Genomic DNA, 26,874 nt, shown 5'->3' with positions numbered 1-26,874 from the left:
AACCTGCCCTGCTTACTCTATCATATCAGATCCCGCACCCTCATATCCTTGCCCTGCACCGGAGGAGCCGTAGTACCACAAGGATGACGCCCCGACAAAGACCAGCCTTACCTGGATGTCTCCTGGCTGAAAGAGTTCATATCCCACTCGGAGCAGACGCACACACAACTTTAGCGACGCAGCCATCTTACCAGGCTCCTTCCTGGTCTCACGCGGGAAGCTGAATAGCTTTCGCGCGCTTTGGAAGATGATGTCATCGCCGGGCGCTCTCATCTCGTGAGAGCTCGGCCGCACCCGGATGACGTAGCCTTACAATACATCAGGACCTAAGATGGAGGTCGGGGGTTGTCCGGGGCGGTCGTGAGGGGGCCGGAGAGATGCTGAAACCATGGAACACCCCTCCGACCGCCCTAAACATCCCTGAAGTTCAGCGCAAATCCCACAATAGACTAATTTGCCCTGTCTAGGACACATAGATATATGTATATTTAGTTACAAGATGCCACATTGAATAAAGAGTTCCCCCTGCCCGCCCCTTATTTCTCAAACACTTATCAAACTGTGCCTCATGCTTAATAATTCCCCCCCCCCAATGTATATAATTGACATGGTGTATGTAATTAATTGTATTATGTACTATACTATATATATATATATATATTGTATATTGCTTATATTATATTATATGGATTTGATATGATTATATATAGTCAATTAATATGGTTAATGCTATAATTAAATGTGATATACTATCTACAATATATACATTCCTGGGATGAGATACAGGTATTAAGCACGGTTGTTATATTATAAATATGATATATAAGGGATGTATAGTATAGTAGTTGTAGATATATAATACAATATACATAAGTAAGGGCATAATGCTGACGTACTGTATAAGCTATATATGTTATCATATATGATATATAGGCGGTTATATGTATTTTTAGGACTATGATTATAGGTATATGTATGTATGTATGTATGTATGTACGGGTTTATGTATATATGTATATAAGGGTGCATATCTATATGCGTATATGTATACATGTATGTACGGGTGTATGTAGGTATGTGTACGTGTATAGATATATATGTATGTGTGTATATTTAGTCACAGTTATTCAAATGACAAGTTATATAAATTATATACTAAGAGATAGTGGACGGTCTAGACAAATCTGAAAGCTGACGGGTGGAACAAACAATAAAGTTGACAAGTTGGACGAGTATGGAACATTGACGGGTCTGACAAGGTTGTTAAGTTAGTTCGTTAAATTAGACAAGACATATAAGTTATATATGAGTTGTATATATGTGACACCAGTTTTACAAGTTTTACAAGTTGTACAATATTAATATAGTGCCGGGGGAGCTACTCTCCTTCGTGCATGTACCCCTTTTCTCGGTCCTCAGTTTGGAAGGACCGTTACCAAGACCCAGGGTGGTTGATCTCCACTTTAGGAGACTGGCCCATCATGAAATTGGAACCAGACACCCCCACCCTCTGGGCGCAGGAGCTACTCTTGGGGGCTCCCGAGATACGCTCTTGTATCATGTGTTTTTCTTTATTATTATTATTATTTATTTTTCTCCCACCTTTTATTTTCCCTCCCCATCCTTCCCTGCCGCAATCCCATTGTTGTTTTCCATGTATTGTCTACCTATCCCCACCCTTTCCCTCACCCCTCCCTTCCCAGGATGTACGATATCCAGCCACCACATCAAGCCGACATAGCAGGTATGAATATTACTATAAGAAACCCCAGGAAAAACTTCAATCAGACTTAGAACTTTTGCAACTTATATTGACAGATTTATTATAAATCATTCTTCCTGGCAATGCACAGGTTATTAAGAATTTATATTAGTGTAGGGACCCTTGAAACATGGTCTGCCGTGAAGTTTGGCTCAAGGGCTTACAACAATTTGGCCAAAATGTTAACTAAAAGACCATTTTATTTATTAGTTATTTATACATGTATATTTAGGCACTGTACCGTATATAAGTTTTTCTGGGTGTGCACTGAGCTTTGTCTGTGTTTTATGTTATGTCTCTGGTTTTAAATATATATTGCCATGCTCAGTAGCACTCCTCTGTGAAACTTATATGCTTATATATATGTTGTGGGTATTTTGGGGGTTCAATTTGAGCTTGTAGGTGTTCTGTATGTTTTATAATTCTTGTGCAGCTAGTCTTGGCTGTTTTGGAGGGTGGCAACCTCCTATCCAATTGAAGCTCACTCCCTCCCACATTTAAATGGTTAAAAGCTCACTCCATGGCATCTCCAACTATCAGGGGAACTTGCATGCATGCATGCAGTGTGATTGTGACAAATCTATTACAGAGTGCTTTTCCTGGTAATGTACAGGTTAATAAAAGCTTCAATCAGACTTAGAACTTTTGCAACTTATATTGACAGATTTATTATAAATCATTCTTCCTGGCAATGCACAGGTTATTAAGAATTTATATTAGTGTAGGGACCCTTGAAACGTGGTCTGCCGTGAAGTTTGGCTCAAGGGCTTACAACAATTTGGCCAAAATGTTAAACTAAAAGACCATTTTATTTATTAGTTATTTATACATGTATATTTAGGCACTGTACCGTATATAAGTTTTTCTGGATGTGCACTGAGCTTTGTCTGTGTTTTATGTTATGTCTCTGGTTTTAAATATATATTGCCATGCTCAGTAGCACTCCTCTGTTAAACTTATATGCTTATATATATGTTGTGGGTATTTTGGGGGTTCAATTTGAGCTTGTAGGTGTTCTGTATGTTTTATAAGAGTAAGTACAATGCTCACTTTACATATTTTCTCTTACACATGAAAAATGGCGCTTACATGTATTTCACATAATGTAAAGGGCTTTAATAGCCCGATCAAAAGAAAGCTGGCTTTCACAGATTATAAGAGAAAAAAGACGGAAGTGTTATTCTTGCAGGAGACGCACTTCAGCAAGAATAACTCACCTGGGTTTTTAGACAAAGGCTTCACTCAATTTTACATGGCTTCAGCATCTGTCAAGAAAACAGGAGTGGCCATTTTATTCCATAATACCATACCCTTTGAACTCCAGACAATTAAGAAAGACGCAGAAGGTCGCTATCTCATTCTCACTGGAACAATCCATGAACAGCCCATCACATTGGCCTCCATATATGCTCCTTGTGTACAAGAGGCATCTTTCTTTGACAGATTCTTTCGCCTGTTGAGTTCAGTAGCTAAAGGATATATCATAATCGGAGGAGATTTCAACATTACGATGCAATCTTCCCTGGACAGGTCAGGAGGAGGCGACTCTGATAATAAAAGAGCTCAAGACACCCTACGCAGTGCATTGAAAGACATCCAATTAGTAGATATATGGAGGGAGTTGCATCCAACATCTAGGGACTACACCTTCTACTCTCATCCACATACCTCGTACAGTAGAATCGATTATCTCTTCGTTTCGTGTCACATGGTTCCGAAGGTCACTAATGCAATGATCCATGATATTTCATGGTCTGACCATGCACCAATCGAGCTTAGGTGCAATAATATTGTGACCAGTCGACCAGGCGCAAATTGGAAACTCAACAAATCTATCCTTAAAATACCCGAAATTTGTACTACAATAGCTCAGGAGATAACTCAATTTTTTGAGGTTAACACAGGCTCTGTGGAATCCCATACGGTCTTATGGGAGGCTCATAAAGCAACTTTAAGGGGCATAATAATCAGTATTACCGCCAAAAGAAAACGAGTCAGAGATTCCAAAATTCGGACGCTCCAATCCAAATTACATTCCCTGCTATCAAATCATAAAACCAATTCAGATCCAATTACAGCAAAGGAACTGAAAGACACAAAAATCAAATTAAATATGCTACTTACTTCCCGAGCAGATAACTCCTTATGTTGGTCTAAGAAAACGTTTTATGAAAAAGCTAACAGGCCGGATACGATGCTAGCTCGAGCACTAAAAAATAGACAATCTAAGTTTAACATCCAAGCTATACGCTTAAAATCAGGTATTCCCACGGCCAACCCTAAAAAAATAGTAGAAGAATTTGGTTCATTCTATGGTTCCCTATACGACGGAAAGAAAGTGGCACACAATAAAACCACGAGCAGCGCACTGAGAGATTTCTTGGCCAGCTCAAAACTGGAGAGATTGACAGAGCGTGACAGAGAAGCTATGGGCGCTGACTTCACATTGGAAGAAGTGTCGCAAGCCATCAAGGAACTGAAACCATCAAAAGCACCAGGTCCTGATGGCTTTTCGGGGCTGTATTATAAGAAGTTCTCTGAATCACTCGCCCCACAGCTGCTCCATATGTTTAACGCTATTTTAGCAGGAGCCCCTATTCCCGAGGACATGCTACGGGCGTCTATATCACTAATACATAAACCTGGCAAGGATCCGCTCAATTATAAAAGCTATAGACCAATTTCTCTAATCAATACAGATATAAAAATATATGCCAAACTTTTGGCCAATAGATTGAGTCTAATCCTACCCAGACTAATACATCCAGATCAAGTTGGGTTTGTTAAGGGGAGGCAGACAGCGGATAACACCCGACGATTCATTGATCTGTTAGAATTGGCAAACAAAAATAACACAAAAAGCATGTTATTAAGTCTGGATGCAGAAAAAGCTTTTGATAGGATAGACTGGCCATATCTACGAGAGACGCTCATGGCATTTGGCTTCGGAAATAGGGTTAGTGGAGCGATTATGTCGCTGTACTCAGGCCCATCTGCCAGAGTCATACATCAGGGCTTCCACTCAGACCCTTTCCCTATCCAAACTGGCACGAGACAGGGGTGCCCATTATCTCCCCTCCTGTTTGCCCTATGTATTGAACCTCTGGCGGCACGTATTCGAGAAAATCCGGATATCTCAGGGTTAAACGCATACTCCCAATCACACAAAGCGGCTCTGTATGCAGATGATATCCTATTAATCATCTCAAAACCCCTCACATCATTACCTAATCTATTTGACCTTTTAGATAAATGCTCTAAGGTCTCTGGGTTTAAGATAAACCAATCCAAGTCTGAGGCTCTGAATATCAATCTCCCCGGACATATAGAGAAACTACTGAAATTGAATTTTAATTTTAACTGGCAAAAGAATTCACTCAAATATTTGGGGATTCATATCACCAAAGATGCAAAAAACATCTATAAAGCAAATTATCCCAAACTAATTCGGACTCTAAAACAAGACCTAATCAGATGGTCCTCCAAGAAGATTTCTTGGATAGGAAGGATACACAGCGTGAAGATGAATTTACTTCCACGTATCCTATACCTCTTCCAGACATTGCCTGTGCCACTCAAACTGAAGGATATACTCTCACTTCAGTCTGAAATATCCAACTTTATCTGGGGAGGTAAAAAACCGAGAGTAAATAAATTAAACATGAAGAGACCTACTTTAGCAGGGGGCTTAGCGGTACCCTGCCTGTTGTCATATTTTAAAGCAGCTCAATTAAGCCAGATCATTCAATGGCATTCCGACCCTAAATTAAAAAGATGGGTAGAGCTAGAAACTGCTGCTTGCAACCCATTAGAGCTTAATAATTTGATTTGGCTACCTAAATCGTCAAGAAAAGACACTTTGTTCCCACTCACCTCAACGACTAACTCTTTATCTGTCTGGGAAATATCAAGACTGAAAAACTCACTCACATCAGCAAACTCGCTGATGACACCTATTTGGAACAATCCTAAATTTGCGCCGGGTGTTATTGGTCATAATCACTCAATCTGGAGACACAAAGGATATGATAGACTCAAAGATCTGGAGGGCTTCGATCTAAAAATTAAATCATTTGACCAACTCAGATCAGAAAATGATATTCCCCATGCTGAATTCTACAAATTCCTTCAGATCAGAGCATTTTATAATAAATTCGCCCCTTACCCCCCATTGACGAATTTCGAAAAGCACTGTCGGGCAGAAACCGACACAAAGGGACTCATATCTACAATATACGGAGAGGTAGTCGAGCCTGCAACTTCATAACAACAAATGCCCTCATTTCGTACCCAATGGGAGAGAGACCTTGGGGAGTCCTTAGAGGACGAGGAATGGAATACTATATTTTTAGGAGCTGCAAAAAGCTCGATGTGCACCACACTGAAGGAGAACGCATATAAAGTCCTCATGAGATGGTACCTCACCCCACTCAAATTATCTAAGTTCATACCAGGGTCCTCTCCATTGTGCCCTAAACAATGTGGAGGAACAGCTGACCTGTTACATATGCTGTGGTCCTGCCCGCGGATATCCCTGATATGGGAAAAGATCAGAAATTGGAACCAGAGAATATTCGATCTCACAATCCCCCCGGACCCGTGGTTGTTTCTCCTAAACAGACCTCTAAAGGGCCTATCAAAATCCAACAACAAACTAATTGCACACTTTGCAATCGCCACGCGGTGCGAGATCGCAGCATTATGGAAACGCCCCGAAATTCCAATTATCCCAAAGATTCGGAACCGTATTTGGTATATCAGCCAGATGGAAAAGCTAACAAGCCTAGTTAATGATACTGGTGACAACTACTTAAAAGTTTTTGCCCCATGGCTAGCTCAGACAGACATCCCAGGGGTAGAGCGTGACACAATTTGGCTATAATAGTAATAGATGCGTTCTCCTTGGGTGGAGTGGAAACTAAGTTTACAGCTGGATCACCATTCCCACTCATTATTAACTACTTATACTGCCACACGATCTTCTACGAGGTTCTATAGTTCATGAGCCATCTTAGTAGACTCCTGAAACCACTACATCCTCACCCTATACGCTCCCTTTCCTCCTTCCACCCCCCTCTAACCTACCTCCTCCCCCTTTTTTTTTTTTTTTTTTTTATATATTATTTTTTATTTATTATTATTTATTTATTTTTCCTTGTTTGTAACAAATATTATTTTATCATGGATACATATCACCTAAATAAGATCTTTACCTACGCGGCGGAGTAGGGCTCGAAAATCTGCGTGGGCTCATTAAATATGTTATACCTACATCATTATGTAATATATGCTACCCTGTTCACCATGTATTGGTTATGTTTTTCATGTATATCATGTATTTACACACCAATAAAATACAAGTTATAAAAAAAAAAAAAAATCAGCATCAGCGGCGGAGGTCGCAGAGCGTGCTCTCTGCTCTATTCACTCGGTACACTGGAGCACTTGCGTCTCTCGCCTTCCTCACTTCCGTGTTGCGGCTCCCATTGGAAATTCTGAAGGCAGCTCAGGGTAGGCAGGTTGCGAGATCTGGAACCTCCCCTTCAGTTTTGGCTGAACGCTGGATACACTAGATACACTACGCGTTTCTCCTCCTTGGAGGTTTCATCTGGAAACAAAAAAGGAATATGTTGACATGATATTTAAAGCCTATAGATTTCAGACAGAAATCTATTTCTATTCACAAAGTGAAATAGATTTACATCTGAAATTAACAAATATACAATTTTTCATACCGCATCTAAAATTGTTCACTATATACAGATGCCGCGGCCATTATTTTAACAAATCACGCGGTGTATACCTCAGAATACCCATGTCATGGCGCGGGATTTCTTCCAACCGTACTGCCTTAAGACGCGAGTGCACAAAATGGCATTTTAGTATTCTGGCTTTTAAACACCTGAAATTGACACAGTAGCACAGTACTGTACACATTACAATTCATTCATTTCATTGCATTTAATTGCACAAAATCCATGAAGTTCAAATAAAGCAACCGCGATAAACACATGTGCTTGGGGTGATTGGCGGCATTCATGCCGTGTGGAGCAGCGCACATGAAAACGGCGCCGTAATTTGTTTCAATTACTGCCTCTGCAACTGTACAGCCTTCTCTTTATTCACATTAAACCTCAATCCTCCCTATGTTTTCTAAAGGCTTGTGGAAAAAAACACCTCTCTATCTTTCTCTACAATATTTTATAGTTGGTATGTACTGTTGCAGCCCCTTTTATCCTCCTACATCCCCGAAAAAATTGAGGGATGTTTTCCGTTTTTTACGGACTTTGCCGCTCGTCAGCCGCATTCACCAGACAGCGCTAATGGCGCTAAACATTGAAAGCGCCCGCGGCGCCCAAAACGGCCGAAAACATGCCGCATCTGCCCGCAATTTAAAAAATCGCGGGGAAGCGGCCGCAGGCGGTTAAAGGCGGCCACCACTGTCAAGCATGGCAGAAATTAATTGGAAAAATACAGTGGTGTGAACAAGAAAGTACACCCTCTTTGAAGTCTATGGTTTTACATATCAAGACATAATAACAATCATCTGTTCCTTAGCAGGTCTTAAAATTAGGTAAATACAACCTTAGATTAACAACAACACATGACATATTACACCGTGTCATGATTTATTTAACAAAAATAAAGCCAAAATGGAGAAGCCATGTGTGAAAAACTAAGTACACCTTATGATTCAATACAGTAGCTTGTAGAACCACCTTTAGCAGCAATAACTTGAAGTAATCGTTTTCTGTATGACTTTATCAGTCTCTCACATCATTGTGGAGGAATTTTGGCCCACTCTTCTTTACAACATTACTTCAGTTCATTGAGGTTTGTGGGCATTTGTTTATGCACAGCTCTCTTAAGGTCCATCCACAGCATTTCAATCGGGTTGAGGTCTGGACTTTGAATGGGCCATTGCAACACCTTGATTCTTTTCTTTTTCAGCCATTCTGTTGTAGATTTGCTTGTGTGCTTGGGATCATTGTCCTGTTACATGACCCAATTTCGACCAAGCTTTAGCTGTCAGACAGATGGCCGCACATTTGACTACAATACTTTGGTATACTGAGGAGTTCATGGTCGACTCAATGACTGCAAGGTTCCCAGGTGTGGCTCCAAAACAAGCCAAATCATCACCCCTCCACCACCGTGCTTGACAGTTGGTATGAGGTGTTTGTGCTGATATGCTGTGTTTGGTTTTCGCCAAACCTGGCGCTGTGCATTATGGCCAAACATCTCCACTTTGGTCTCGTCTGTCCAAAGGACATTGTTCCAGAAGTCTTGTGGTTTGTTCAGATGCAACTTTGCAAACCTAAGCCGTGCTGCCATGTTCTTTTTAGAGAGAAGAGGCTGTCTTTGTTTGGAAGGCAACCCTTCCAAACAAACCATATTTGTTCAGTCTTTTTCTAATTCTACTTTCATAAACTTTGACATTTAACATGTTAACTGAGGCCTTTAGAGTCTGAGATGTAACTCTTGGGTTTTTTTACAATTTCTCTGAGCATTGCACGGTCTGACATTGGGGTGAATTTGCTGGGACGTCCACTCCTGGGAAAAATGACAATTGTCTTGAATGTTTTCCACTTTTGAAAAATCTTTCTCACTGTAGAATGATGGACTTTAAATTGTTGGGAAATGGCCTTAAAACCCTTCCCAGATTGATGGGCACCAACAATTGCTTCTCTAAGATCATTGCTGGTGTCTTTCCTCCTTGGCATTGTGTTAACACACACCTGAATGCTCCAGACCAGCAAACTGCTAAAACTTCGGCTTTTATAAAGGTGGTCACACTTGCTGATGATCAATTAATCAAGGGCATTTGATTAGCAGCACCTGTCTGCTACTTAGCATCTGAATTTCTATGTAAGCAGTAAGGGTGTACTTTGTTTTTCACACACAGCTTCTCCATTTTGGCTTTATTTGTGTTAAATAAATCATGACACTGTGTAATATGTCATCTGTTGTTGTTCATCTGAGGTTGTATTTACCTAATTTTAAGACCCGCTAAGGAACAAGGTATTGTTATTATGTCCTGATATGTAAAAAACATAGAATTCAAAGAGGGTGTACTTTCTTTTTCACACCACTTTATAAATAAATAGAGATACTACCGCTTTCCTATTGTATAGGTTACTTTACATATCAATCGGGTGCATACGGGAATAGAAAATGTCAAGAAGGAGGGGGTTGACAGAGAAACCAAAAGAAACCTATGTGCACTCACTATGACCAATTGAGGAATGGGAAGTATTCAATCCTAGGGTATAATCCCTATATAGCCACTCACTAATACTAATATCTAAAATCTTTTATTAAACATATATACAATGGACCACATATATTCCATAAAAATAACAGGGAAAAGTCACTTCACTGGAGATGACTGAAAAACAGCTATTATCAGTAAGCATGTCTATATCCCTTGAACCTGCAATATTTTTTTATACAGAATGTAAGCTCAGTGGAATCATGTTCCACACTATAGGAAGCCTATAAAGCTACCATTAGATGCTCACTTATTTCAATAGCTTCTCACAAAAAGAAAACAAAAATTATCTCAAGATCTTAGAGGAGAAAATGTTAATGCTAGAGAGAAAACTTAAAAAGTCACACAAAAAAATATATAAATGACTACTAAAAGCACATGAAAATCTGAGGCTATTTCAGCTAGAAGATATAGAGCAGAAACTATTATGGACAAAACAGCTATATTTTGATAAAGGGAAAAAGGCAGATCATATTTTGGCCAGCAAATTAAGAGGTGATTCAGATGAGAACCCAAATGAATGCTTTTAACTTAAAACAGGTACAATACCAATCAGATAGCGAAATAATTCTATATTTTACTCTGAACTGTATAATCTTAAGGAACAATTGGGCCAAAATAACGATCTAGACCAGAAAATAGAGGAATTTCTGAGATCATGTGGTCTGCCTAAACTCTCGGAGGAAGACAGCAAAACATTAAATACAAAAATTACAAATTTAGAGCTGATGGCTGTAATTAAAGAATTGAGAAACCTAACAAAGCCCCTGGACCAGATGGCTTCTCAAATTTATTTAATAAGAAATATATAAAAATATTATCTCCATATCTTTTAACCCTTTTTAATTCTTTTTTAGAGGGTAAGCAAATCCCAGAATATATGGCAGTGCGAACATAGCCATTATACACATGGAGGGCAGGGATCCTTTAAACTGTGGAAGGTATAGGCCAATTTCATTTATAAATTAGGATCTAAAAATACATAGCAAAATTCTGGCTAACAGACTGAACCCTATCTTACCAAAACTTATACATATTGATCGAGTAGGTTTTATTGGAGAAAGGCAGGCCTCTGACAATACAAGGAAGATTATAAATATTATAAACCATGTAAACTCAAGTAAGCATAAGGCTATTTTATTGAGTCTAGATGCAGGAAAGGCCTTCAATAGAATCAGTTGGCCTTTTATATATAAAACACTTGAGTGGTTTGGATTCTCAGGCCTATATTTCTAAGGAATTCAAGCTCTTTATGACTGTCCTTCTGCTTTCCTTAAGATTCCAGGCGGTAACATGAATAGAATCAAAATATCGAATGGAGCAAGACAGGGTTGCCCACTTTCCCCCCTTCTGTTCACTTTATCTATAGTCCCTTAGCAAGGGCTATTAGAAGAAAGGCTAATATACAGGGTATTCCAATAGGGAAGGAAACATATAAGTTATCACTTTTTGCGGATGATATTATTTTAACCATTAGGAACCCTCTGACATCTCTCCCTAATCTGCAAGTGGTTCTTAAGGAGTTTAGAGGTATGTCATGGTATAAAACGAACTGCGATAAAAAGAAAGCCATGAACCTTTCGCTTCCAGAACATGAGGTGAAACTAATCCAATTAAATTTCAACTATAAAGTAGCAAGACCTATTTAAACTAAAAATTCCAGATCTTTTCTGCAAGATTAATAAAGGTCTAATAGAATGGAATAAATATCAGATTTCCTGTCAAGGACAAATCACTTCAGTAAATATGAATATTTTACCCAGATTATTTTACCATTTCCAGACTTTACCAATAGCAATTCCCTTTAAATATTTCAAAGACATACAGAATAATATATTCCATATTATTTGGGGGAAGAAAAAGTCTAGGACTCCTACTGTAGATCTGTCATGTTGTCCTCAAAAACAAGAGGAGGTCTAGTAGTTTCAGATATAAAGAAATACTATATTGTGTGCAAACAACTAACCTGCTGGCACTCAAATATCAAGCAATATTGTAGGGTAGATATTGAGGCGTAGGTGACGGAACCAGTTTCCCTTCCAGGATTATTGTGGCTAGAAAGGGATACATTTAATAAAATAATGTTCCAACAGCATTCTGAAGTGAATAGATTCACCATGAATGTATGGTATCTATCTAAAAAGAGATTTGGTCTACAGTTTACTTCAAAACCCATCAAGATGGAGGCCAATTTTATATAAATCCTGATGCAAAATCCGGATTAACTCAAAACAGCTGGATCAGTGTAGAAGTAGGAACATTATTGACTTAGATCATGTTATATTCGAGGGTAATTTACTTTCCTTTGAAGATCTAAGTATAAAGTATGCCCTTCACAAAGAATAGTTTTATAGGTATTGTGACAAACGCCCCTCTTTTGTAGTGCCGACGCCTGTCTGGGTTCTTCCCGACACAGTCTTCTAGGGTTATTTAATACAAAAACAGGATCATGCAAAGTATTAAGCTGCTTAACTCAGGCTTCTGCCTGCTTTATTTTCATCCAAGTAATGTACTGCAGCTTTAACATGTGAAGGTTAGAGGTACTCAGATACTTTCATTCAGCAGTTCACACATTTCAGTGTTACAGTATTTCCCACATTGTTATTTCAAGTAAAAAAGAAACCAAATGATATAAACAAAATCCTATCCCTTTCAGGGATCTAACTACACATAGAATCAGCCTCTAACTGCTGCTGGGCCAACTAACCTGGTTCCCCCAGTTTAAAACAATGCCCTCTCAATTAGGGTCACTAGATACAGCATAGTCCATTACAAACAGTAATACATCTTTGTTTGGCTTATCTGTTTTGTGGTGGGTACTCGGACCCAGGTGTCCGGCAAATCCTCTGGGACTGTGATACTTGGAGGGGCCGTCAACCCCGAAACTGGAAACAGGGGAGCAGCGATACCCCCAGCCTCCAGGCTCTAAGGAGAGAGAGTGAAATGCAAAACCTCTCTGCTCTAAGTACCTGTGCATGTGATTAGAAGAGCAGGTGAGGGAGAACTAGAGCCATTGTAATCTGTGGTCTGGATTTTCCATCCAGCTGCCTGAGTTAATGGGAAGATGTGGAACGGATCATTTTTAACTATTCCTGCACTTTCTGACCTAAAATGGGGCAGAAAGCTGCCTAACATCTTTGGACTATGTCACAGTATCTACAGTATAAATTAGACCTTTTATTCAGGGTACACAGCCCAGTTCCGTCTTTCCACCCTCTGCGATTTTTGAAAGTCTCTGTAGAAATAGGAAATATCAAAAGGGTCTTATCTCGTGTGTACCAAGAATTGATCCAGGAGGGAGTTATATAAGACCACGATTAGATGTCTAAATGGGAAAAACATCTAAATATGGAAATCACTAGAGAATACTGGGAAAACATTTGAGATGTAGCCTCAAAAATGTCTATTTGTACAGTACTACAACTAAAGAAAATATATAAAATCATTTTTTGTTGGTATCTGACTCCAAAGAGACTGAGGCTGCGGTCATGGTGATAGCAATTGTGCGCAGGAGGGTGTGTGCGGCGTGATCACATAGATGTGCCTTTATGAGGCTGTCTATAGAGTGCGTGTACGCGCACAGGAGCAGAGGCGCCAGCGCTCGCAACTCAGAAGGAAACAGAAAAATCTTTTTTCTGGTGTGGCGGCCAGGTGGCGGCCGGGTCATGTGAGCAGGTCGCCCAATGAGGGCGAACCAGCTCCGTGACGTCACGGCTGTGCCCCCCAACATGCCTCCCCATTTCCTCTACATTCAGGACACATCTCTCCTGCTGCAGGCGGCGGGGAAGCGAATTAATGCTTGCACCCTCTCCAGCGTTCATCATGGCCGTTGTCTAAGGGACCTATTTTAGTAGCCTTCAAAAAAAATCTTGCTTGGCCTGTTATGCTACAAACATATAAAAGTGGGTTTAGAGACCCACTCAAAAGATCCTCATTGAGTGCACACTAGGCCAGGGATAGTATATACGGTATCAATACCTATCTACAATGATGGTTCAGTCAACCTTTACAGGGAAGCAATTGCTCACTGCATTGAGTGAGGACAATTGCCACTAAAATGCCATAGCCAAAATAACAAAATTTTATTAAATATCAGCAAAACTCACAACATAAACGGCGCATGCTCTAAACTAACTAAAACCAATTAAAATCTGGATCCGGGAAACAGTCTCAATTGTAGCGGTCAGAATAATTCACCATCTATCTACCATATAGGTATATATAAATTGCCACCATTCATTGGCTATAATTGGAATGAATAGCTATGCAACCATATTGTGTAGGTGTGCATAGGATAAATGCACAACGTGGCAGCACAGGTAGAAAACAATACTTAAACGCCACCGTGGCTTAGTATCTCCAATAGTACTCGCAGCTGTTATGACACAATTATGGATTGTACATAGACTGACCGCTTAGGCAGCGGGGCGGCTCTAATCATTAGGCTTAGGGTATCGTCCTATGTGATCAGTGATAATGGATTATGCCCACTTATGATATTGAGTGTATAAGTGTGTGTGGAGCAAGTGTATAGTATTAGTGGCGCTGATAAACAATACAACTGCATACCGCAGTAATCTACGTAGTGTTCGCAGGGTCTCCAGCACCAGTGTATGTTACACCCCTCCAGCCGTTAGTATAGCGAAGCGGTTGCGCATAAAAATCCACACAATAATACACTCTGTAGGTGTAACCTCCCACACACTTCAGTATAACCCGATCACATACACACTAAATACAAACGAGCCTGTATATTGTAACCCCGCTGCAGCCCGATGCACGGACTGGTCTCACCGGATTCCTGCCTCCTTCAAGACGTCAGCGTGATGACGTCATTCCGACGTACGTTTCGCGCGTAGGGGGACCTGCGCTTTCTCAAGGATGGGAGGTGCCAGTATGGAGCAGCGCTCTATCTATATATATGCTGCTAATTGATTGCAGAAAGTGTCTGCAATTGTTTATTAAAGCCATAGGCATCTACAGCTGAACTTCAATAAAGTATAATATGGAGTTTGTGATTGTGGTTTTTAAGTGTGTGGGTTTTGCTTCCAACCTATATATAGTAGTAGCTGTTTAATGCTTCTACATGCATATCATTGTACCAATTACAAAGAGAATGTCTAAATCGTATAAGTAGTTATACTGCTTGGTACTTATACAGCTGTCCTGTTATATACATATCCTTCCCACTCTAAGACATTTATATTAGGGTGCCCAATTTGTATGGAAGTAGTTTAGGCAGTGTGCAGGGTATAGGGCAATGTCATAAATCAGTCTCACATTCACCTCCTTCATATGATACTGTGATTAGCAAAATGGTCTTAAGAAATCGTGAGGGAATAATCCAGTAGTGCAGTCTAATGTAATTGCTATGTAGGAGTGTTCTAACCTAAGTTGTCCGCCCCGAGGGTCAAAACGAACTTCTAAATTTTAAGCTGTATCCCACTAAAGCCCTCCCACTAGATATTTGACATAAACTCGTGTAAGCCACTCAACATTCCATAAGTGTGGTAATAATTGTGTAGGAGTGTTACTAGTTTTATTAATGTCCGCCCAAAGGGTCAATACGGACAGATATGGGGATAATTCCCGATCCGATTATATATCCATAGCTTACATCTTATCGCAGCATACTGTGTGTTGTGTATGTATTTTATATGAAGGAGGTGTATATGTAGCCCTCATTCAGACCTACAGGGCTGAGTGTTTTTAATGTATATATCCATCTGCATTCTGTTTGCAGAAGGATCCTATTCCAGTCGCCCTTGCGTTGGCCCCATGGGATATGCTGAATACCAATGAATACTAGTTTATCACTATTTCCATTGTGTTCAGTCAATACATGCCGTGCCAGTGGAGTATCTTTCGCATTCCGTTTTGATCCCAGATGTTCAAGTATTCTGGTTTTGAAGTGTCTGAATGTTTTCCCTACATACAATTTCCCGCAGGAGCAAATGATCAGGTAAATAACCCCCTCAGTAGTACAGTTAATGTACTGTTTGATTTTGAATGTTCTTGTTTTACTTGAATCTGAAAATTCAATGGTCTTTGGCACATACTTGCAGGCTTTACACCTTCCGCAGGCATATGATCCTACTGGTTTTGGATCTAACCAGGTACCCTTTTGTTTAGACTTAAAGTGGCTTCTCACTAGGATGTCTTTTAGGTTCCGACTCCTCCTACTAGTGAGTTTGGGGTGTGTTGGCAACACCTCCTTTATGTCATCGTCATCTAGAAGGATATGTCAATGTTTATTAAGAATGCGGTATATTGAGCCCCATTGGTCACTAAAAGTTCCAACAAATCGTATGGGTTTAAATCCATCTCCTCCATTCCTCTGGTTAGTGGTTGCTAAAAGTTGTGTCCGTGGTGTATGTATGGCCCGATTATAAGCTTTTACTAAACTGCCTTTCGAGTGTCCCCTCTCCAGGAATCTATTTGTAAGTGAATTGGCCTGTTCCTTGTATTCTGCAAGCGTCGAGCAGTTACGCCGGACCCTTAGATATTGCCCTATAGGAATCGCATTTATGACATGTCGTGGGTGTTGGCTCTCTGCTCTGAGCAGGCTATTTGTTGCTGTGCTTTTCCTAAAGATAGTAGTCTCTATTTTACCTATTGCATCTTTTAGGATGGTAATGTCCAAAAAGTCTATTTTATTAGTTATGCTGCCAGTTTTGTCAGTATACTTATCATGGTATTCAGAAGGACTCTGAACACATGCAATAGCAAAATGACCAAAACTAGCGAGGAGCAGCAATGTGATGTTCGTCACTCTTAAAAGGTCTCACCTGTGAACCTGCAGCGATCTGGCCCAGCTGCATAGAGAGCTGCACAGAGAGAGCTTGCTCTCCCTGCGCATATCTCGCCAGCGACCGCAGGGTTTAAATAACTATTTTAATACTAGTGTACTGCTGCGGCACAGTTTATTCGAGCATTTGCCCGTTCTGTGCCGCAGCAGTAGCCTGGCGCGCGCCCGAGTGTGACGGGCGCGCGCCGAAGCAGCGGAAGAGCGCCCTCCGATCGGGGCGCTCTCCCTACCGCTGCCGGGTCCGCCGGGTCCCCCGGAACCCCCTGCCGCTGTCCCGCGATCGCGGGACACCAGGGCTCCCTCGGGGAGCCCCTGGACACGCGTGCAGGGGGCGCACGCTCCCGATGACGCGTGACCGCGCGTCTATGACGCGCGGCACGCCGAGGGGCGGCCACTAGCAAGCCGGGAGATTTCCCGGCTTGCGGTACCGACCACACTTCAATAAAGTGTGTCGGTAGTGTACGTGAGCAGGGTGTCTTTGGAGCAGAACCACATTGATTTCAGGTCCGGAACCTCCTGCTTCTCGAGATACAGGCCTCGTTATGGGGTGCCGGTATCACCTTTTCATTTAAATGTCCCAGTCACATGACGCAAGAAATTTAAATGCATAGGAGATAACGGCACCCCATAACAGGACCCGTATCTCTGGAAGCCAGGTGTCCCTGGACCAGAAATCAATGCAATTCTGCTCCAGAGACCCCCTGCACACGTACACTAGTATTAAAATTGTTCTTAAAACAGCTTCATTACCTTAGCGGCTAGCCACTAAAGTAATGAAGGGATTCAACTTCAATAGCCCTTTATTGGGGGGCATAGGGGATTGATAAAGGGGGTAGTAGCCCCAGGTTGGGTGGTTAGGCCTGCTTGGAAGGTTGAGTTAGAAGTTAACCCCTTCACCACCATCGCGGTGGGAACCACTATGGTAAATGAAGAGGTTACCGGTAAATGAAGAGGTCCCGCTACTTCCCCAGTAGGCCTAGAGTCCCACCCTTAGGGCAACTATCTGCTTCACCTAATCCTTCTACCGACAAGAAACAAAAATAAACACAACAACCCTACTACCCACAACCTCCCCCCCCCCCAACATATACAGTACAGCAATGGGCAAAATTACTATTATCCAGATATGGATAATAGCTAATTTGCCCATTCTAAAATCAAACATTAGCCAGCCAGCATAACTAAACTAAATAAAACTTCTACTTACCCCTGCCATGAGGAAAGGTGTCCTCATCACTATACCCAAGGTCCATGTCCTCCATTGTCAGTAAGAGTACATGAAAAAATACAATCTAATGGCCCCTAACCCCTTATTCACTTTAGTGATTAATAACCACTATAGTAATTAAGGGGTTAACCTACCCTCCCCTGCTACCCACCCGGGAGGTCTAACCACCCACCGTGACACAAGTATCCCCACCCTCTAATCATAGATTGTCACAGTGGTACATCATACCCATATAATATGGGCATGATAAGCCACTATAGCAGTCAATGGCCAACCTATAAAAAAATCATCAAGCACAACAATACATAACAATTAAATAAATAAAGAAGCACCTAAACATCACAAGAATAAAAGAACTAAAAAGCGTCAACTATACATCAATAAAACGATTCTAACACCAAAACCGCAAAAGAATAAAAATGATGTTATCCCAAAATACTGTACTAGAATACAATTAAATAAAATACCTAACCAACAAAACAATTCAATAAATAAATCCGCTAACCAATCCTAAAATGTAATGAAAACAAGTATCTATACCCTAAAGCGGCACAGATGAATACATTAGCAATCATTGGGCAATCAAAAACATAAAAAGAAATAATACAATAAAAAAACCTTACAAAATACAGTTACATGCATTGAATATTTATCTTACTTTTAGAAGTCTTCACCCTCCGAATGGATATGATAACTATATACAAATATATCCTGGGATGGAGTTTTCAAAGGAACTGTTCATCCCCAGGGCAGTACAAATGACACAGGGTCACTCCTTTAGGTTAGAGGAAATTTGATTTTAAGAAAGGAAAGGGTTCTTTACAGTAAGGGCAGGTTAAATGTGGAATGTAATACCCATGGAGACTGTGGTGGCAGACACAATAGATATTTACAAACATGAACATCTTTTTTTTTAGAAAGGAAAGGTATACAGGGGCATACCCAATAAGTAAACATGGCAAGCATGTTGATCAGGGGATTAATCTGATTGTCAATTATTGGAGGCGGGAAGGAATTTATTTTTTACGAGATATCATTAGCTGATATTTCACTGGGGGGTTTTGTTTGCCTTCCTCTGAATCAATATACTCAAAGTACGATTTTAGGATAAAGTATGTAGTCTAAATGTACCTTAAGTTAAACTTGATGGACATACAGTATGTCTTTTTTTTCCAACCTTATCTACAATGTTACTATGCAACTACAGTATGTCACATTACAGTGAGAGGAGGAAACCATTACTTCATTTGAAAAAAAAAGAAAAAAAAGAAAAGAAACAAAAACAAAATGCAAGCAACAAGAAAAATAATTACCTTCCTGGAAATATTACATATGATTAGAGAAAAGCAAGATACAATTATATTTGATTGTAATATTTTGTATCACACCTTTCATTGATGCTTTATACTAAATCAACAGGGAAGATAATCTAGGGCATAACGTAGCTGTTGAACATGCAAATAGATTTTCAGCACAAAGGCTAGCTCCTTCCCAGCTTGACATCTGTGCCTGGTTACTTAGTGATCTGAACTGTATCAGTAATTACTGCTGCTCAGTGTCAGGGGAAGAGGAGAGAGATACTGCGTAGTAAATGCAGGAATGTGACATGGAAATGTGCTGCATTATCCTCATTTTATGAGAAGCTTTGTTGCTGATTGTTTTTTTTTTATGTGTGCCCAAAATAATTATTCCAAAATGTATGCATGATTGAACATTTTTGTAAGGAACAAGATAAATGTAAAATTCATCAGTAATTCAGTTTCTTTCCCTTAAAAATACATCCATTATATATTGATGCATAGGATAAAAACAGTTATGCCTTTTATATATTACTGACTAGAAAATTTAAAATGCTTATTCTTCCTTGACACAGCAAATGCTGTCTAACTGGAAACCTCTGGTTAGATCTCAGCAATAACGTCATAGCACAATCTTTCTTTGATAATGAAGAAAACAAATAGAAAAATCTACTCACCACTATCTTTCACTGAGACAGATCCCTTTGTTTTATAATTTCATGTTTTTTGTAATTCAGTCTGTTTATTCTAGAGGTGACGATGCATAGACTTGACGCCAAGGAAACCTCTGCTTCTGCTGCTGAGCTCCAATTCCCACCCCTTTACCATCTAATGCTTTCTCACCAGCACCAGTTTTTATTTTCAATACAGATCTCAGGCTTTGTAACGTTACAAGCTCTGCAGAAAGAATATTACAATCTGATTTATAGTCAGTGTGTTTTTTTAGCAAGGACAAAAACTTCTAAACATGACATCATGCAAAACCAAGCAAAACATATTCACTGAAGCTGAATCTTAAACAGTATTTATTTTAATTTTGAATTATCATTGCAAACATATTTGTATTACTACAAAATACTGATGCAGCGGCCGTTATTCAAACACTTCACGCGTCATGTACTTCGTAATCCCGATTTGAAACCGCGGGATGAATTCCAGCCTTCCCGCACTAAGATGCGAGCGCGGCGAGTGCAGAAAAACAAATTTTAGTGTTCTGGCTTTTAAAAACATGAAATTGACACAGTAGCACAGTACTGTACACATTACAATTCATCCATTTTATTGCAAACAAAGAAACAGAATCCATGAAATTTAAACAAAACATCCGCGATAAGCGCGGGTGCCTGGGGCGATTGGCCGCGTTCATGCTGTATGGGGAACAGCAGAGAACTCAAAATCGGCGCTGTGATGTGTTCGAATAACGGCCACTGCATCAGTACATGTAACAAATAACACCTGGCGCCTGTAAAACAAGCAATGAAAATCTGACCATATATCAATGTCCAGATAGGTGTTTCTGTGGTCATATAACAATGTCCAGCTTGATATTCCTGTGATCTTGGGCAGTTGTATACCATGAAAAACAAAAGCAAAAAAGACACAAGTCATAGCATATAATTGTTGGGTACACTAAACGTACAACAACTGACAAACTAGACTAACAACATGTAAATACACCACACTAGGTGATAGACACAAACTGTTTTATTAAAAAATATATAATAAAATATGTATGACCATAAGGTGACAACAGAAGGAACAGCCAATCGATGTAAAATTGGAATCCTACTTACAAAAAAGAAGAGAGAAACAGGCCTGTAGGCTAGTCTCTATCCAGATATCAGCACACGGATGCTCCTCAGTATTTTCCACCCGGCGCCTGCATTACACACAGCCGCGTCTCTCTCCTCACATACACGTGGCTAGCAGCAGTGGGGGGAGTCCTCTGAATCGGGTTTTTGCGTCAGCGATGTTCATGTGGCTAATGACCTCTCTCAGTGTTCTCCGTCCCTCTGATAGTGGCCGCGCGCTTGCACGTGTGCAAGTTGCGAAAGAGGTTTGCTGCTGCTGTAACTGATATAGCTTGTCTGTGGCTGCACCTTGTAGTTATATGCACCAAAGTCAACACGAAGATGACTACTGCATCCACCCTACGCGTTTCGTGAAACTGCCTTCACTTCCTCAGGGGGTCTCAAAATACTGTATATTGTATACAAATCTTTATTGTTAATATGGTGAAGCTATATATATATAATATTATGAGTAGAGATGGGCGAACCAGTCCAAATTAGTCTCCGAGAATTTCCCAGGGTTACCATTCAAAATTATTTCTGCGGGGTAAAAATTGTATGCAGATTGTTCCAGCTTCAATCCATGTTGATTAGTTAAAATCCCCCTATATGGCTCAGATATATAGCTTTAAAATAACCCCCCTGCCAGATTGTATTTAAATCCATTCCGCAGATTGTATTTATTAAGATTAAACCATTATAGGAAATTAAAAAAACCACTGGCAGAATAATCCATCATTAAAAATTATAACCCGAAAGCTACATCAGTTTTGTAATACAAAATGTAACATTGGAGCCTATTCTAGTAGCTTCGATAACAAACTCATAGAGCTTTTTTGGCACTTCCCGTATGATTTGGCAATTTTGCTATTCAGACAGCTTTGATAACCTGACAAACTCGTAGGGGGAGTGCATTTTCCTGAGCGTTCTTGCTCCTTGCCAAACACATCGAGCGGGAGCTTCAAAAATCAAAAAAGCGCCATTTCGATAAGATCACGCTATCCTAGAAGCCTCGAGAATATCATCGGGGCTCTGAAATAGCGAGCTTATCACCTAAGGAATTTGAGAGTGGGACATACTGTAGGAAACAAAATGTAATTTTCTTGCTACAGATAGAAGCCAGATGTCTCTGGAGCTGATACACATTCATACCAGCTCCGGAGACCCCCGACTTCTATCCTATGCAATAAAAATACATTTACAGGCAGCTTAATTACCTTAGCGGTAACCGTAAAACAATGAAGGGGTTAACTGCCAGTGCCCGGTTTATTGTGGGTAGCGGGGTATAATGGTTTAATCTCTTCGTTGCCTTAGTGCAGGGGTCCGCAACCTGCAGCTCTCTAGCCGCATACGGCTCTTTCCACTGCTACTTGCGGCTCTCTGCAAGTTGCCGACACCCAGCTACTGCCTCTCTCCCTCACTTTCCTTCCGGCAAACCTAAGCTGGCCTGATCCGCAGAGGTGGCCTGCTGGAAGGTGTCCGTGGATGTGTCTTTCCAGGCAGCTTGCTGTAGAATGGTAGAAGGGAGGTTCCCCTGACAGGCACCACTGTGGGCACCTTTCAGCAGGCAGCTCGGCAGGCACCTTTTCTACAAGTTTTAACAGGATCCCTCAATTCTTCAGGACAGCAACTCACTCTCCTCTTCTCTCTTCCAATATCCCTGTCCCCTCTCTCTTCTCATCTCCCTCTCACTCCTCTCTCTTCCCATCTCTCTTCCCCCTATTTCTTTCTCCTTCCCCTGTCTCTTTCTCCTTCCCCCTCTCTCTGTCTCTCCTTCAGACCCTCTCTCTCTCCTCTCTGTACCCTTCCCCCTCTCTCACCTCTCTATTTCCTTCCCCCTCTTTCTCTCCTCCCTCTCTCCTCCCTCTCTCCTCCCCCTGTCTCTTTCTCCTTCCCCCTCTCTCTGTCTCTCCTTCACACCCTCTCTCTCTCCTTTCTGTACCCTTCCCCCTCTCTCACCTTCTCTCTTTCCTTCCCCCTCTTTCTCTCCTCCCCCTCTCTCTCCTCCCCCTCTCTCTCCTCCCTCTCTCCTCCCCCTCTCTCTCCTCCCCTCTCTCTCTGTCCTTCCCCCTCTCTCTCAAACCACTCTATCTCTCTTTCTCCCCCTTCTCACTCTCTCCCCCCTTTCTCTCTTCCTTCACTCTCTCCCCCTTTCAATCTCTGTCCCTCTTTCTCTTCTTCTCCTCTTCTCTCCCCCCCCCTCTCTCATCCTCCCTCTCCCTCTTCATCCCCCTCTCCGTCTTTCCCTCTTCCCCCCTCATCCTCCACTCTCTCTTTCCCCCACTCTCTCTTCCCCCTCTATCTTCCCCTCTCTCTTTCCCCCTTATCTCTCTCTTCCCTCTCTCTCTCTCTCTCTCTCTTCTCCCCCTCCTCCCCTCTATCTCTCTCTTTCCCCCTCTATCTCCCTCTCTTTCCCCTCCATCTCTCTCTCTCTTCCCCCCTCTCTCTTTCCGCCTCCCCTTCTCCTCCCTTCCCCCTCTGTCTCCCCCCATGTCTCATTCTCTCACCTCTAAGGAACACACAATACACAGTGTGGTGTGGGGATTAATGGGGGGGGGGGATTACAAGGGGATCAGGGGGGGCTGCTCCTTTAATTTGACCTGGGCCCCAAGATTTTTATTGGCGTAAATATATATAGTGGTTGTGACACACACTTATCACTATATAGTATATATAATAGTCGTCATTTTCTAACACGTTTAGTATTAACTATTTGATTCCAGTCTGCCCTCATCATATCCCCTGCCTTCTATATTAGAGTGAGTAATTTTTATGCTCACTCCTTCCCTCAAACCTGTCTTTTTTTTATTCAGTCCTTTCTAATTTCTATCTGAAAAGGACCTTTTTTAATTAGGATTTTATTTATATGGTTTGTCGGCATTGTGCAGGGTATTGATGTGTTTTTATGTTGTTATATTTATATATTTTTATTTATCATATTCATCCATGTTTCAAGTTTCACTCCATGTATTTATTCATTTACATGTCACGACTTAGGGCATCATGCAGTAAGCGACAGAAAAATGCATTAGGCAGTTTAGCAATTAGGCATGTTTATGACGTGTTAAACTGGCTGTATGCTGTAAGGGGCGAATCCCTGGCGAATAAATTAGCCACCACCATTTGATGAAATGGCGTGTAACCGGTGGCGAGACGGCTGCCTGGCGAGAAACTGCCGAGAAGCCGTCCCCTGCCGAGTTGTGTTTGCAGCAGAGAGAGATCCGCTGCTCTCTCGGCGCAAACATCAGCACAATAAAAATTATTTTTAAAACGATTTTTATTCATAGTGTACATGTGCAGGGGTTCTCCGGAGCTGAACCGCTTTGGTTTTAGGTCTGGGGACCCCCTGCTCCCCGAGATACAGGCCCCTTTATGGGGTGCCGGTATCCCTCTGCATTTAAAGGTCCCGATCACGTGACAGCGGAATGTAAACAAAGCAGAGGGATACCGGCACCCCCTAAAGGGGCCTGTATCTCGGGGAGCAGGGGGTCCCCGGACCTAAAACCAAAGCGGTTCAGCTCCGGAGACCCTCTGCACATCTACACTATGAATAAAACACACATATCAATAAAGACTCGTTCCTTACCTTTGCGGGTATCTGCTGTGGTAGCGAAGCAGCATGAATATTTATTTAATAATACTGTACAGTGAGCAGGGGGTCCCCCGAGCTGAACCGCATTGTTTTGTGGACCAGGGACCCCCTGCTTCCCGAGTTACAGGCCCCGGTATGTGTGATCGGGTGGGCAGTGTCGCCGCCATGTTTATAGCGTCCCATATTCTACGTGCCCGCAATAAACATGGCATCCACACTAACCGATGCCCCAAACCGGGGCCTGTAACTCGGGAAGCAGGGGGTCTCTGAGCCACAAATCAATGCGGTTCAGCTCAGGGTGCCCCCTGCTCCTGCACAATATTATTAAAATACATTCATGCTGCTTCATTACCATAGCGGATAGCCGCTAAGGCAATGAAGGGGTTAACGCATAATAGCATGTTTATTGGGGAAAAATGCCCCCAATAAACATAGCAGCAATACACAACATACAATACAGTAATGGGCAACATTACTATAATCCACAAATGGATAATAGTGCAGTTGTCAATTTAAAATACATACAGAACAATAAAGACATTAAATACATATAGCACTCACCCATGTGCGGCTGCCACGATGAAGGCCATCCTCATCTTCATCCTGCCCCGTCCGCTTCTGCAAAACAGACACAAGAATAAAAACATCCAATGTAATGTCCCCTAACCCCTTAATCACCATAGCAGTTATTAACCGCTACAGCAGTGTTTCCCAAAGTGTGCGCCGCGGCGCCCTGGTGCGCTGCGGCTTGGCTAGAGGCGCGCCGCGATCAGGGCCACCAGCAGCAGGAAACAAGGGCTGCTAGTTATTTAAAAAAAAAAAAAAAAAAAACCTCTGAAGCCGGCGCCGGGTCTCCCTGGCAGCGCCTGACCCTCCGCATGCTTGCTGATGTGAAAAACGGGCTGCAGGGGGTGGGTGGGTGTTTGTGAAAAACAGGCTGCAGGGTTGTGAAAAACGGGCTGCAGGGGGTGGTGGGTGTCTGAGAGGGAGAGTGTCCGTCTGTCTGTGAGAGAGAGTGTCCGTCTGTCTGTGAGAGAGAGTGTCCGTCTGTCTATGAGAGAGAGTGTCCGTCTGTCTGTGAGAGAGAGTGTCCGTCTGTCTGTGAGAGAGAGTGTCCGTCTGTCTGTGAGAGAGAGTGTCCGTCTGTCTATGAGAGAGAGTGTCCGTCTGTATGTGAGAGAGAGTGTCCGTCTGTCTATGAGAGAGAGTGTCCGTCTGTCTGTGAGAGAGAGTGTCCGTCTGTCGTTGAGAGAGAGTGTCCGTCTGTCTGTGAGAGAGAGTGTCCGTCTGTCTGTGAGAGAGAGTGTCTGTCTGTCTGTGAGAGAGAGTGTATGTCTGTCTGTGAGAGAGAGTGTATGTCTGTCTGTCTGTGTCTGACAGAGAGAGTGATGTTAGAGAGAGTGAGGTCTGAGAGAGAGAGGTCTGAGAGAGAGAGAGAGAGAGAGAGAGGTCTTAGAGAGAGAGAGAGAGAGAGGTCTGAGAGAGAGAGAGAGAGAGAGGTCTGAGAAAGAGAGAGAGAGGTCTGAGAGAGAGAGAGAGAGGTCTGAGAGAGAGAGAGAGAGAGGTCTGAGAGAGAGAGGTCTGAGAGAGGGAGAGAGGTCAGAGAGAGAGAGGTCTGAGAGAGAGAGAGGTCTGAGAGAGAGAGAGGTCTGAGAGAGAGAGGTCAGAGAGAGAGAGAGGTCAGAGAGAGAGAGAGGTCAGAGAGAGAGAGAGAGAGAGGTTTGAGAGAGAGAGAGAGGTCTAAGAGAGAGAGAGAGAGAGAGAGAGAGAGAGAGAGAGAGAGAGATAGAGATGTCTGAGAGAGAGAGAGAGAGGTCTGAGAGAGAGAGAGGTCTGAGAGAGAGAGGTCTGAGAGAGAGAGAGGTCTGAGAGAGAGAGAGGTCTGAAAGAGAGAGAGAGAGGTTGAGAGAGAGAGGTCTGAGAGAGAGAGAGGTCTGAGAGAGAGAGAGAGGTCTGAGAGAGAGAGAGGTCTGAGAGAGAGAGAGAGAGAGAGGTCTGAGAGAGAGAGAGGTCTGAGAGAGAGAGAGGTCTGAGAGAGAGAGGTCTGAGAGAGAGAGAGGTCTGAGAGAGAGAGGTCTGAGAGAGAGAGGTCTGAAAGAGAGAGAGAGAGGTTTGAGAGAGAGA

At 41.9% G+C, this 26,874-nt stretch overlaps 1 protein-coding gene across 4 annotated transcripts in view; it reads right to left on the bottom strand.

Annotated features, from left to right (window-relative positions):
- The window catches only part of AMER3 (APC membrane recruitment protein 3), a 116,295-nt gene extending 96,114 nt beyond the window's left edge, over positions 1-20,181 (bottom strand). For 2 of the 4 annotated variants that reach the window (XR_012787913.1, XM_075569477.1), the window contains exons 1-2: positions 20,046-20,161; positions 7,110-7,370 (exon numbers count right to left, since the gene is read on the bottom strand). The gene's annotated coding sequence lies outside the window, so the exon portion shown is untranslated. Of the gene's footprint in view, positions 1-7,109; positions 7,371-20,045 lie in introns of all 4 variants that reach the window. The other 2 variants (XM_075569479.1, XM_075569478.1) reach the window with 2 other exon arrangements.
- Positions 20,182-26,874: the final 6,693 nt, after the last annotated feature.

This window comes from Ascaphus truei, chromosome 14, assembly GCF_040206685.1.
Source record: "Ascaphus truei isolate aAscTru1 chromosome 14, aAscTru1.hap1, whole genome shotgun sequence".
NCBI classification, from domain to species: Eukaryota; Metazoa; Chordata; class Amphibia; order Anura; family Ascaphidae; genus Ascaphus; species Ascaphus truei.
Note: the sequence above shows the minus strand (reverse complement) of the source record. Positions and strands in the feature narration are given on the sequence as shown.